The sequence below is a fragment of the Onychostoma macrolepis genome, chromosome 02 (assembly GCF_012432095.1).
Source record: "Onychostoma macrolepis isolate SWU-2019 chromosome 02, ASM1243209v1, whole genome shotgun sequence".
Lineage (NCBI taxonomy): Eukaryota > Metazoa > Chordata > Actinopteri > Cypriniformes > Cyprinidae > Onychostoma > Onychostoma macrolepis.
Genome location: NC_081156.1, coordinates 30,994,445 through 31,008,641, shown reverse-complemented (window position 1 = coordinate 31,008,641; position 14,197 = coordinate 30,994,445). Strand labels below are relative to the sequence as shown.

General features: G+C 35.5%; 1 protein-coding gene across 1 annotated transcript in view; it reads right to left on the bottom strand.

The window, feature by feature from the left end:
• Window positions 1–14,197, bottom strand: part of sema6ba (sema domain, transmembrane domain (TM), and cytoplasmic domain, (semaphorin) 6Ba) — a 133,251-nt gene that overhangs the window by 109,016 nt on the left and 10,038 nt on the right. The gene's annotated exons all lie outside the window — the stretch shown is intronic.

Below are 14,197 nucleotides of genomic sequence, written 5' to 3'. Positions count from 1 at the left end.
ATATTGCAAACACACACACAAACACTTATTTATTTTTTTATTTTTTTATGTATCCTAAATGCATATATTAAACACATGTGGTTGTTCTCAGATCTCCTGGAAATGTCTATGTCGTCCCAGACTCTAGAAGCAGGAATCAGTGTAGTTAGCCTGTCTATGAATTTCTCCTGTGGGATCAATAAACTTCATCCATTAATCTTGCATAAAGGCTGCATTCATCTAGACTTAGTTAAAGCAGTCAGATAAACATGTCTATTTCCAGAAGAGTGAAAAGGTCTTAAAGACGTCTGTTTCATGAAAAACATTCCGCGCTCTGACTGTCAGGGGTGTAATACGCTTTAATCTGATAGAAAGATAAACATTGAGTCTTTCGTTTAAGAAAAAAAACAACCAAAACATTTGGCAAGAAAACAAAAAAACAAATTAACTTCTCTGATTGCTTCTTCAGAGACATAAACCACAGACAGAATGACATTCAAAGGATCTGTCAGGATCCGGAGATGAAGGAAAGCTAGAAGGAGCTGAGATCATCGACACACATGGAGAGTGAATGCCAGGATAACTGAGACTGACTGCAGTCTTATCACAGCCAGACACCACTGTAAACAAATCCATCATATGCTGTTTAAGAAGAGCGCGAGCTGTAATACAGCATTACAGATGATGGGAACAATCTGTAGTACATCCACACTCTGACAGTTTTCCTGCATAATGTTCTTAACGACCTGAAAGTTTCCTCAAACTCATCTGACTTTGTGCTGGGCTTTAAAGAGGTCACATCATGGAAAACATAACTTTCCTTGCACTTTTGAAGTAAGAGTTCAATGTATGTGAACAAACCATAGGTCAATCATGGGAAAGCGTCACCACATTATATTGGATCGATACAAAGAAAACTATTAAAACATGAGAAATTTACAAAGAAGTATTAAAGGTACAGTTACTAACACAGACTGTATAATTCTAACGGTGAGAGTGATCAAAGAAAATGGTACGCAAAAGCTTGACTACCAATACACTAATAAATTCATTAATTAAAAGATTTATATATATTCATAAATAGAAATAATATATATATATATATATATATATATATATATATATAAATGATTAATAATTACTTTATGATTACTATGTGTGTGTGTATAATATATATATATATATAAAATATTTAAAAATTGGACAAATGTTATATAAAATATTTTATTTTATTTTATACTAAATAAATAAATATGTGTGTAAATTAAATTAAATTAAATTAAATTAAATTAAATTAAATTAAATTAAATTAAATTAAATTAAATTAAATTAAATTAAATTAAAATTGAATTGAATTGAATTGAATTGAATTGAATTGAATTGAATTGAATTGAATTGAACTGAACTGAACTGAATTGAACTGAATTGAACTGAATTGAACTGAATTAAGACCGAATGTTATATGTAACAATTAACTGACATCAGAGAACTGTGAAAATGTGATTTTGTTGTTAAATTATTGAAATTTTCAATTCACACAAAGCACATTTATGTACACTTTTAAATAAATAACTTATATAATAAATATACTAAAACGTGTATTTTACATTGTAATAACATTTCACTGTATTACTGTTTTTACCGTATTTTTGAATAAATAAATAAATAAATACTGTAAATAAATCCATCCTGGAAAATAAATAAAAATATGTGTAAAATAAATAAATGCCCCCTTTTAAAGAGGTCATTTAATGGGTTTTTGTTAGTGGCAGACCATATTTCTGAACACTGGATTAACATTTGTAAATATGGGTGGTCATGTGCTGATGTATTCCTGACATTAGAAAGTTACAAAAGTTCATAATTATATTTTCCAGCTGTTTGCTTTGAAAGAAATGTGACTGGGTTTGAATAAATCTAATACCCAGTCACGGTGTAAACAAAGAAGAATAATTCACGCTACTAATGTGAACAACATTCTGGAGGAAAAATCACAATGGCACATTAACAACAATAATAACAGTCTAAAAAAACTCACAAAGCCACTCATTTTTAACAGCAACACTGGCTTACAATAAAATTGAGTAATAAAACACATTAAACAGGCAATAATGCTTGCATGTTTTGTTCCAACTCTCTCAACGAGTAAAAATGATTGATGATTTTCTCAAATGCATTTATAGACTCCCGTGTGAAAGGATAATCTGCTGAATTCTGGAGGTGAGAACGGAGGATGCATTTGTCATTGCACCGCAAACAGTGGCGTCTGAAACGCTCCATTTACAGCACAAATCAACAGCAGCAGCCTCAGCATCCGTTTAAAAGGTTAAAAAGAAGCAAAGCCAAAGAACGGCAAAGAAAGAGAGAGAGAATGATGTCTGGGCTGGGTCAGCAGTGCTGAAAATGGCAGTGTTATCAACAAACGCACCACTGCTGCTCTTTGCAAAGGGCTGGAAGATAGAGGCTGAGGTTAAGCTACGGCTCGATGGCACACACAGACATGCTGGAAAAAGCCTGACTCCTAACAGATTCCTGCTAGTCCATCTATGCACGAGCACTGCACCTTTCTAGAGAGGGCTTTCAACAAGAGCTGGGTCTCAATTCATTCCCTACTTTAGTAGTAAATAGACAGGGAGTCTTTTTTAGGACGGTCCCGTTGTCAAAATCCATTCAATTTACTGAGAAAATGTGCCATAAAAAAGCAAGCATTGGCTGCTCACTGGAAATGTCTCTTCTGCAGTTGTATTTTTATTTATGTAAACTGTTTTTCTCATTTATTGTTGATAAAATTATGCTTTGCTACAAATAAATAAAAAAGATATTTGAACAAAAATCATAATATTCAACAACAAAATAAGAAAACTGTTACATGCACTAAGTGATAAAATATGTTTTTATTTAATTTGTTTTACATCCATGAATAAAAATTATAATTAAAAAATAGTTTCAATAACAATTTCTGATGAGTTCTACTTCAGTCTAAGTTGACAAAAACATTTTTATTTTATGTAAATCTACAAAAAAAAACCTTTTTACATGAATTATTTTATATAGATTTTTAAAATATTTTGCATATTTATTTCATATAAAATATTTTAACTTTACATATATATAAGTATCAATTCAACAAAGACTTTCCAAGAACAATTTATGAAGTCAGTGAAGCATAGAAATTACTTTACGTTTATTTATATATGTACATTTTAATTTCATTTTCCCCCTATGCTATTTAAATGTATTTTCTAAATACATTTTTTTTTTTTTTTTTATAAAAACTGAAATATATATACACATATACATACATACATACATACAAACATATATATATATGTGTGTGTGTGTATGTGTGTATATACACACATACACACACACAAACACACACACACACACACACATACATACATACATATATAATTATTTTTATTTCAGCTAATTGACGAGGCAGTTTCATTTAGTATAACTAAATGATGTACTAAAATAACAAGTACAGCTGGAATAAAAACAATATAAAATAAAAACTATTCAGACATATTTAAAAGAAACAACGCATTAAAATGAAAACAAGAAACATGAAAAATAAATATGAATTCCTTATATCAATAAAAACTACAACAGGATCTAAATCATAAATAACACTTCTAATACAAGATATTCTTTCCATTAATATAAAAAAATTCATCAAAAATGGGTCACAAGCACACTTCAAATAGCACTGTATTTTTTACCAGCTACAATGAAGCTACACGGTGCACAAAACAAATGACACTAGCAGTATATTGCACGACCTTAACAGTGTTATCAAGTACACCAGTGTCTAAATTTGTACTGATTCCCAACATAAAAAATGAAGCGATGTAATGAGACGCAGCCGACACCTCATCAGTCGTCAAAAAGACAGGACAGGAAATTCAAATCAGAGGTTAATGTACAGATGTCAGCTTATGCAATTCTCCAGAGACCCTGGCTTCAGTGGGCCGACATTAGCATAGACCGCAGGGCTCAAGGGGGGAGACTGATGACCAGAGTAGATGCGGTTTCAAACCCCAGGAGACTTGCCATCGGCAAAATGAATTGGTAACCAGAACGGAGGCTGAATCAATGCAGCAGGCACTAGCATTACTGCTTCAAAAACACACAGAGAGAGCGAGAGAGACTTGATTAAATGGTCTGATTACAAACCACCTGCACATTAAAACACATCAGACCCATGAAAATGATTAATGAGCACATACCAAACACATTACCGGCAAATCAAATGGCAGCTTGGATGGAGGGGGTTATGGGAATATTACATTTTATGAAGAGTGGTGCTCAAAGTCAATGACATGATTCTAGGGTGTCGCTAAGGCACAGTGTTGTTGCATTGCTATGAGGATGCCGGGGTGTCCTGGGTGGCTTCTTACTGGCTCAATTTTAAGTAATAGAATACTTACCCTAGCTAGCATTATATACTATTAAAGGAATAGTTCACCTAAAAATTTAAATTTGCTGAAAATGTAATCACCCTCAAGCCATCCAAGATGTAGACGAGTTTGTTTCTTCACCTGAACAGATTTGGAGAAATGTAGCATTACATCAGTTGCTCACCAATGGATCCTCTGCAGTGAATGGGTGCCGTCAGAATGAGAGTCCAAACAGCTGATAAAAACATCACAATAATCCACACCACTCCAGTCTATCAATTAATGTCTTGTGTACCAAATGCTGCATATTTGTAAGAAACAAATCCAAGATGTTTAAATACAAATTTAAAACGGCTAAAATACAATTTCTCTATCCATAATATTGCTTTCTCCAGTGAAAAAGTCATCTCGTCTGAATCAGGAGCGAAATATGAACAGATGAAGCGAAAACAGTCCAAAACCGTTCTAAACAAATATTTTGATGTGAGACGACAACAGAGAAAGGACTTTTTCACTACAGCATTATTATGGATTATGGACTCATATTTTGGCCAGAAGTGATGGTTTAAAGTTAAAATGCCTTATTGATGGATTTGTTTCTTAAAAACACGCAGCTTTTTTGCTTCACAAGATGTTGCTTGATGGACTGGAGTGGTGTGTGTTACTTGTGGATTATTGTGATGTTTTTGTCAGCTGTTTGGACGCTCATTCTGACGGCACCCATTCACTGCAGAGGATCCATTGCTGAGCAAGTGATCTGTTCTGAAGACAAAACAAACTCATCTACATCTTGGATGGCCTGAGGGTGAATAAATTTTAATTTTGGGTGAACGATTCCTTTAAATTCAGTGAAATTTTATATGCTGTAAATGCAGCTGGATGATGAAAGTGATTTGTATAAAATATTAACTGATAAATGATCAAAGACGGCATAATTAGTCGTTCATGTGGCCTAAGATGCCTCACGGGAAGTGATGTGTTGAAGACAGGCTGCTTTTTTCCATCAAGCAGGCGGGTAGCGAACGGAACCAGATTACACAAAAAGCCTGATTCAATCATATAAATGGCTTTTCTTTTAATGAATTTGGTTCAGATGAAATGAATGGGTCTGTATGGGGTCTTTCACTGACATTTCTCTTTCAATTAGATGGAGGTCTGATATTCACTAAGACTCTTGTGAGATGCGCGTTAGATTGCTGCAAAACCAGCTAGCAATTCCAAGGTTAAGTCTAGCTGCTATGTGAATTTCAGATGAATATGGGCAACGTTGTGCTGACCTTGCTTAAAATGAGCAGATAAAAAAAAATCTTGCACAGTATATGGCAGTGCTTCAACTTATGTCATCTACTCTGCTGGATTTAAAGTGAACATGAAAAGCCATATGCAACCTATTTTATTTCTGAAATGTGATGCAGAGGGATTTTATTACTGTATCTGTTGGGATACTGCATATACTGTACATATATTTTTTATATATAACAGACCACAGTTTCCAAAATATATAAGGAGCAAAACTGCTTTAAACAATGATAATAATAATAAGAAATGTTTCTATTAGAATGATTTCTTAAGGATCATGTGACACTTTAATAATGCTGAAAATTCAGCTTTGCATCACAGGAATAAATTACATTTTAAAATATATTCAAATAGACAGCAGTCATTTTAAATTATAATAATATTTCACAATATTTCGGTTTTTACTGTATTTTTTATCAAATAAATGCAGCCTTGGTGAGCATGAGAGACTTTCAAAACCAACCACAAACTGTTGAACAGTACTGTATATTATATATATATTATGAATGTGTTTGACATTTAACATAAATTTTAGTATAATACAATGACATGTTGGTACATTAAAAATAATGAAATGCACTTTAAAATATCAAATAGCCATTTATGCATACGTTCTGTTGCCTGTTGTTTACAAGAGACGGGATGTTATGGATGCTTCTGCTTTGTCCTACAGTGTTGGTTTTGCCATTTAACCTGAGAATGAATCGCAAGCAGTCTGTTTGCAGAGTTGACTGCTCTTGACAGATTTCCCATCATGCACCACAGGGAGAAATGAAAAGAATAATACAATGCTAAAGAAAATGGCCAAGAAAATAAAAAGATTTGCGAAAGAGAACAAAAAGTCTATGAGCGAGAGAAAGGTAGACAGTTATTTTGTCAGTCATCTTCTTCAAAATCACATTGTGAACTTTTCCTCAGAGATGTTCCTGTGTTCCTCGCCACTTAAACAACATCACACACTTCTGAAAGTCTTAATTCCTCTCACTTTATTCTTCCGCTTTGGGGGGTCACGAAGCTAAACGCTCCTGCGACATCTGACAACGCAAAGATGAATTTCAAGACATTTCTTTTCAAAGGCCCATTCAACCGACTCTCATTAATCAAGTTATGGCTTCACAACTGACACTGGAATCAAAGCGACCCGAGTTAGTTTTCGGCTCTTTCTTTTCCTCTGCCATGTGCGCTCTGAAGAATAACCCCCCGCCGCCTGCATGTCTGGTGTCTCGGGGAGCAGGTCAGGGGATTGATGCCCCTCTCCAGCCGAGCTTGTGTGATCTACTTCTTCGCAGATACTGCCACATTGCAGGCGCTTTCCAAAGGGGCATTACCCGCTTTCTAAAAGCCGTACAATAGCATGGTGGGACATCCAGCATTCCGCATGTCCATGTCATAACTGGGTGATGAAGCTCCTCTCAGCGTGTATTAACAGATAACGAGCGACTGCAGGGAAAACAACTCAATATGTTTAAGAACTTTACATTATTTGACAGAGAAACCAATTATGTGGCATGTTTAATATTAAAACATCATATCATAGCAAACTATGACTGAACACTGCATTTTGATGGTCCATAAGAAATAAAAATCACAAATTGGATTTCATAGATAGGAATGAGTGTAAACAGAGAGCAAATGGAGACTTCTGCCAAAATCTTCAGCATCTCCTATTTTTTTCCCCCTAGAAAAAGATCCCATTAATCTCACATGTCTCTCTAGAGTTTCAAAAGAAATTAAACATTTATTTATTTAATTTGAATAAAAAGTTCATGAAAATGAACATGTACATGTGTATATAATTTTTGCATCTAAAAATTGATGAGTATGTACTAGAAAGTTGTTTGAAACGAAAAAATATTTATTATAAATAAAAACATTAGTAAAAATTGATTTGTATATATTATTTTTACATTTAAAAAGTGATAAGTACGTACTAAAAATTCCATAGAAACAAATAAACCTTTATTATTCTCAATAAAATAATAATAAAAATTGTCATACATTTTTTTTTCCATACATATATAATGTTGTATAATCACATATAATCTACCTATAGATTATCTATAGCTATGATTTGGTGCTTACAAAGTCTTTATTAAGTGTTTGTTGTCTAGTTGTTGTCTGTCGCGATAACCGCAATATTGACGAGCATAATCGCAGAGGAATGCAACAACCACAGCAACCACGATATTTGTGTCGCGGCCCTACTTGAGATCGGGGAGTGAGGTTTTACCTGCACAGCACTTACCCGCTGGCCTCTGCTACACTTGCGTGTTTTCTTTTTTCATATAAGGTTATGCCCTTCTCGTTTTACACTTCGTGCATGTGTACTGAATATTAAATAAGTTAGTAATGATGTACAAAGTGTACTATGCTGATTTGTACAGCGGCTCAGTAGATTTTGCATTTAACTAGCCTAAACAGACAGCGAATGAGAGAGATCGACTGACAAGTCATGTCACTCGGCGGCCATCTTTGAAACGCCTCTCGGGCATCCAAGTGCAGCTCCTATCTCTTTGAATGGGGAAACATCAAATTCTCCAAAACTTAAATGTTGTTTCTTTTGCTCAAATAGCATTATAAAAAGCTTATTTTTCAGGCTAAATCAGCCAGTGCGGATGCGCAGTCCTAAACGCACGTCTCAAAACGCTGACTGTTTCTATAGCAACCGGGACTTCTAACGGCAGCTGCAGTGATGCGGTGACTTTACCGATTAGTGATTGGCTCTTTCATTCAGAAGGCTGGGCTTCCTGCGATTGAGCGGCCATATTGAGTGTTGCATTTTTCCCCATTCAAAACTATACGAGTTACACATCTTGGGTATTCTATAGTCTTTGACTGCACTGACTGACAGCCCGTCTAGAACGCGCAGATGAAATATCAATAGAAAAAGTCTGTCTATTCAGATTTGATGATCAGCACTAACTGTTATATATATATATATATATATATATATATATATAGGCTAACAATAGCATAACGATTTTATTGTCAGGTTTTTATGCTCTGTTATGTGGACCGTTATTTTGTCATTCTTTTCTGTTTATTTGACTTCCTGTTTCAATGCGATTTCGTTTCGGTTTCATTGGTTTCTGAATATGACCTCCTTACGTCGTAACACATACAAACACAGATTATAAATTATATATATATATATATATATATATATATATATTAGTGCTGTCAAACGATTAATCGCGATTAATCACATTCAAAATAAAAGTTTTTGTTTACACAATATATGTGTGTGTGTGCTGTGCATATTTATTTTGTATATATAAATACACACACATGCATGTATATATTTAAGAAAAATATGTTATATTTGTATATTAAATATATTTATATATAATATAAATTATATAAATATAAATACAGTATATACATGTAAATATTTTCAAAATAGTTGTACTGTATGTGTGTGTATTTATATATGCATAATAAATATACACAGTGCACACACATATATTACATAAACAAAAACGTTTATTTTGGATGCGATTAATCGCGATTAAGCATTTGACAGAACTAATATACATATAAATGGCGATAATACTGCATATCACGGTTTTGACAACCTTAGTTGATAATAGTATTATTATAATTGTTTCTTTTGTTCTGTTTTGTATTGATTGTGATTAGTGCTGTCAAACGATTAATCGTGATTAATCACATCTAAAATTAAAAAAAATTATGTGTGTGAACTTAGTGGTGCAACGGATCACAAAACTCACAGTTTGGATCATATTACGAATTTTGGGTCACGGATCGGATAATTTTTCAGATCAGCAAAAAACAAACAAAAAAAAAGTTTGGTTTTTATTAATTACTGAAAGCTTACTTTAAGTACTTCTATGCCACATAAAAAACTACTAGCTGAACTAATAAAGTCAGTAATAAAACAAGAACAATTACACAAATTACAAGTACTAGATGAATACAACATAAAGTTACTAATAAAGTCGGTAACACTAGTACTCAGGTGCAGAAATGTAATAATTAAAGGTGCTGTATGTAGGATTTTGACTCTACTAAAGCATTAAAAATACCATAATATGTTTGCAGATATTTAAGAAACATGCTAAGTTAACGTACCTGTTTATATGAAAAACAATGCTACAGTCAGTTATTCCCCTTTGAAAATGTGCATTCTGGCCCGGAATGTCTGTGTTTGTTATGGTTTGTGAAACCCGCCCACTGACAGTTTAACCAATTGTATTTCGGCACCCCGGGTTGCCAGTTGGAGGAAAACACAGCGTATTTAATTTCATTCATCGTCATGTGCGCTCGTTTCTGTTGGTGTCGTTAATCTGGCAACCTGCGTGTGCATCAAGTCTGAGGAGGAGCGGCTGGGTGAAAAAAAAACGTCTCCAATATTTTGAATTTGGACTGCAATACCTAGTTCAATCCTATATACAGCAGACTGCGGGGTCGGCTCACGTCGGCAGAGTCTGGGTCCAAAGTTGCCCTGACACACCAAGCCGACGCTCGACACCCGACGGTCAAGTAGCACGTCCGTTCTGCGCCTTTTCTCACGCACTGGTTCGCCAGCTGAACAGCCGGTCAGAATGATCAGATGGCCCGACTGACCGACGAGCTCCGACGCCGATTCAACATGTCGAATCAGCCGAAAAAAAGCCGACAAGAACCAACTTCAGCCGATGGCGTGGAACACACTGAGAAAACTTAGTCGGCCCGACGAACAAAAACTGCCCGACGGCCGACCATCGGCTCGTACCAAATGCACGTACCTAATAGCTTGCTGGCACACATCCGGTTTCTTTCTCAACTGTTTCGGTTCACTTAAAGTGCCCCTATTATGGCATTTTTAAGGTTGCTAATATTGCAACTGTTTTATGAGTCTCAAAAAATCTAATTTTTAAATTTAAATTTAATTTGACCTCATTTCTAAATGATTCGTAAACGACTCCTGCAAAGCAGTTCAAAGAATCAGTCTCTCTAAACCCCTCCTTTCGGTGAGCCCTCACTGCTGTGATTGGTCAGATGGTGCTGTCCTTTGTGATTGGTCTACTGTGTACAGCGAGTGTTGGAAATGAAATGCCCATTGCCATAATGGAATGACTGGAGACTTGTCAACACATAGAAAAGATGATATCTATTGTAACTTACCAATTCAAGCCGGATTCTGATGATGAAACGGTTGAAGTGGCTGATCGACAAGAGCAGGAGCAGGACGTTTCTCAGTGGTAAGTGTCAAGTTTGTGGTATTATAAGATGAGATAAAACAAATTTACTCTCAAAACGTAGGATACAGCGTCTTCTCGACATGATGTTAACTACACGGAAATTTTATTGTGTTTGTGGATGGGCAAGTTGTTCGCGAGAACGTGGGCAGACATTATGCATTACTTCGTGACGTACAACCGTAACAGAATAAGATTCGAATTCCTGACGACTCCTGGCTCACACTACAGGAGTTTTAAAATCCTAACCGATTATGAAATCTGGTTGCAGCACACACATAAGGAGAATCTTTGCAGATTATCTTCCCTCAAATCTTAAACATGTACACACTACAAAATTTGAAATTCGTGGCGCATCACACACTACAAGATATTATTAAGATTATCATGCCAGAGGGAGCACCTCACGTGATCTCACGCAGCAGCTCGTCAGCAATGTTTACATAATAGCTAGCATACTAGCAGCTTTCACTCACCCGGTATGTTCAAAACTGAGGCGATTTCACCCCAGCGCTTCTCTTTCTCCTTATCGGTTGTGATACGTGTTCGACATATTATACAGACAGTCATGTTACTACAAAACTTCAAGAAGCAGTTTCCTCCGTCTCCACTATTCAACGGAGCCGTACAGCAGCTGTTTTGCGGTCGCGCATTGGCTGTTATAAGTGCTGACATAATCATATAGCCGTCATCACCCTGATTTAAATCCTAAATATCAAACATGTTTGATATGATTGGGGCGGCCCCGATTTGTGTGCTAGAGGATCGGGAGGTGCAAAGTTCTATCGGTGAACGCCTTACATTACCAGATAATCCGCTCCGAACATCGGGACCGATCGAGGTGCTGGACAAGATTTTCCCTCCGATTCTCGGGAGGGGGAAATCGGGGCTAAATCGGGCAAAAAATCCTGTAATGTGAGCCAGGCATAATAGGCAATTGCGAGCTGACTCTTTTTTGGGGGGTATTTAAATATAAATTTGTGTGTATGTTTCTGTTCAAAGAGAAGTGAAAGAGGAATCAATCTGTTTGAATTGCGCCTCTCTCTCTCTCTCTCTCTCTCAATTCAATTCAATTCAATATGTGCTTTATTGACATGACAATTGTTACAATGTATTGCCAAAGCATAGTGTTTACATTAAATATAGAACAAATATGTATTTAAAGAAAAAATTAATACAAATAAATACATGCATGTGCATATATAATAAAACAAAATAGAACAAATAAATTCTATGAATTCTAGAATTCTATGAACAATTTAAAATTTATCGTGGTGTGTGTGTGTTTGTGGGCGTATCACTGATCACAAATTTTGTGGATGAATATTTCAGTGTCCTGATGTTGGATGTTGTTAGTCATGTTAGTCTGTTTTTGCAGCTTCAGGACCATCTGAATCAGGGGACTTTTTTCAGGGTTCACTTCATGGTTTTTAAGGGCTTTAAAATGGTAAGAGTTGGGGTTGCTCATTTTTGCTACCTGGTCTCATGGCATTTACGTATTTTTACCAGACCAGGTTGCATTTTTAAGTGTTTCCAAAATTTGATGGCTCGTTTCTGGCCTAATTCTGCCCAGCATGCGTTGTTCGGTGTGTTCCTCTGTACTCTGAGGATACTTTTACAGAACTCAACATGCAGGGCTTCAATCGGGTTTTTGTCCCATTTTTCAAATTCGTGATTTAGAAGAGGATCCCACACTTCACTGCCATATAATGCAATAGGTTCTATGACCGATCGGAATATTTTGAGCCAGATTCTAATTGGTACTTCAATTTGGGTAGATTTTTTGATGGCATAAAAGGTCCTTCTTGCTTTCTCTTTCAGTTCATTCACAGCCAAATTTAGCTTACCAGTTGCACTTATTTTCAGCCCGAGGTATGTGTAGTTTGTGGCATATTCACAAACACATTTGGTCGTACCACAGGGTGAAATTGTGTCTCTCTCTCTCTCTCTCTCTCCCTCTCTCTGCGTGTGCTTGCTTCGGGTGCATGCAGCAGCAAAAAAAAAAAAAAAAACGGTTTAAAATTGCAAGAACGGTTTAAAATTGTTTGAATGGGTAAACTGGCAAGACAAAACACGTGCAAATGATAAACTTTCACTCTATGAAGGTTCAACTTAACAGTTAACCCATGAATCACATGTGTGCCGAGCCGTGGGGTCTGATCCATAGGATTACGGATCTTCTACAATCCTTTGCACCCCTAGTGTATATTTATAATGTATATATAAATACACACGCATACATGTATATATTTACATATATACATTATAATATATATATATAATATATATAATAACAAGGGCTGGCAATCGATTAAAAATATTTAATCGTGATTAATCGCATGATTGTCATGAGTTAACTCGTGATTAATCACAACTTGATCGCACATTTTTATCTGTTCTAAATGTACCTTATATTAATACTTTTCAAGTTTTTCAAACTCTAATCAACATGGGCATGGACAAAATATGGATGCTTTATGCAAATGTATGTTTATTATTAGTGAAGACTCTGATGTTTCAAAGATGTTTCAAAGGTCATAAATGTTTTTCAAATAACTTGTTTATTAGACACATGAAAAAAGAACATAGAAATACTAGGTTCCTATTACTTCTATTTCTACTGAGCAATTTACTTACACAAGCCTGTTTACATTATTTGCAGGACAGGTCAGCTCACTTCTTCTGAACATGCTGTACATTTATTATTTTTTATTACATTTGCCTCTCTTTGCCCACATACTGTAATTTGATGCAGCCAAATTCTCAATAAAACTGTTTTCTTTATTAAATGTTATTGTTTCTGTTGTCAGACAACCGAATTAATATGAAATAGTGACTGAAACGCGACCCATTAAGACTACATAATCAGCTCTCCCTGCCAAAATGTTAATCTGCACAAAAATCCTGATTAATAATCGAGCCATCGTAGCTGTGTTGTGATTTCGACTATCTTGCATGTAAAATTAGAGAAGCAACATAATATCTGGTTTAACTAAAAGCGCTGCTCCTCTCCGCCGCTCGCTGAACAGAGCAGACAGAGAGAGAGAGAGAGGTGTACGCGCTGTACTTGTGCGGCAGTACCGGCGAGTCTCAGCAACTAAATTTGTCCAGTTATGTGTTATGTATTTTTGCTAGGCGCTTTTTTGAAGAAAAAAAAAGAAAGTCTCTGAATCTAGCGTCAAAGTCGCTAAGTTGGCATCACTGTCAGCATCTCCATTTCTGCAACTATATGGGCTAGGCAATGGGTCAAACAGAAAATGCGCGCTGCGTTAATCACGCGTTAATAAAATTAGTGCCGTTAAAATGAATTTGCAT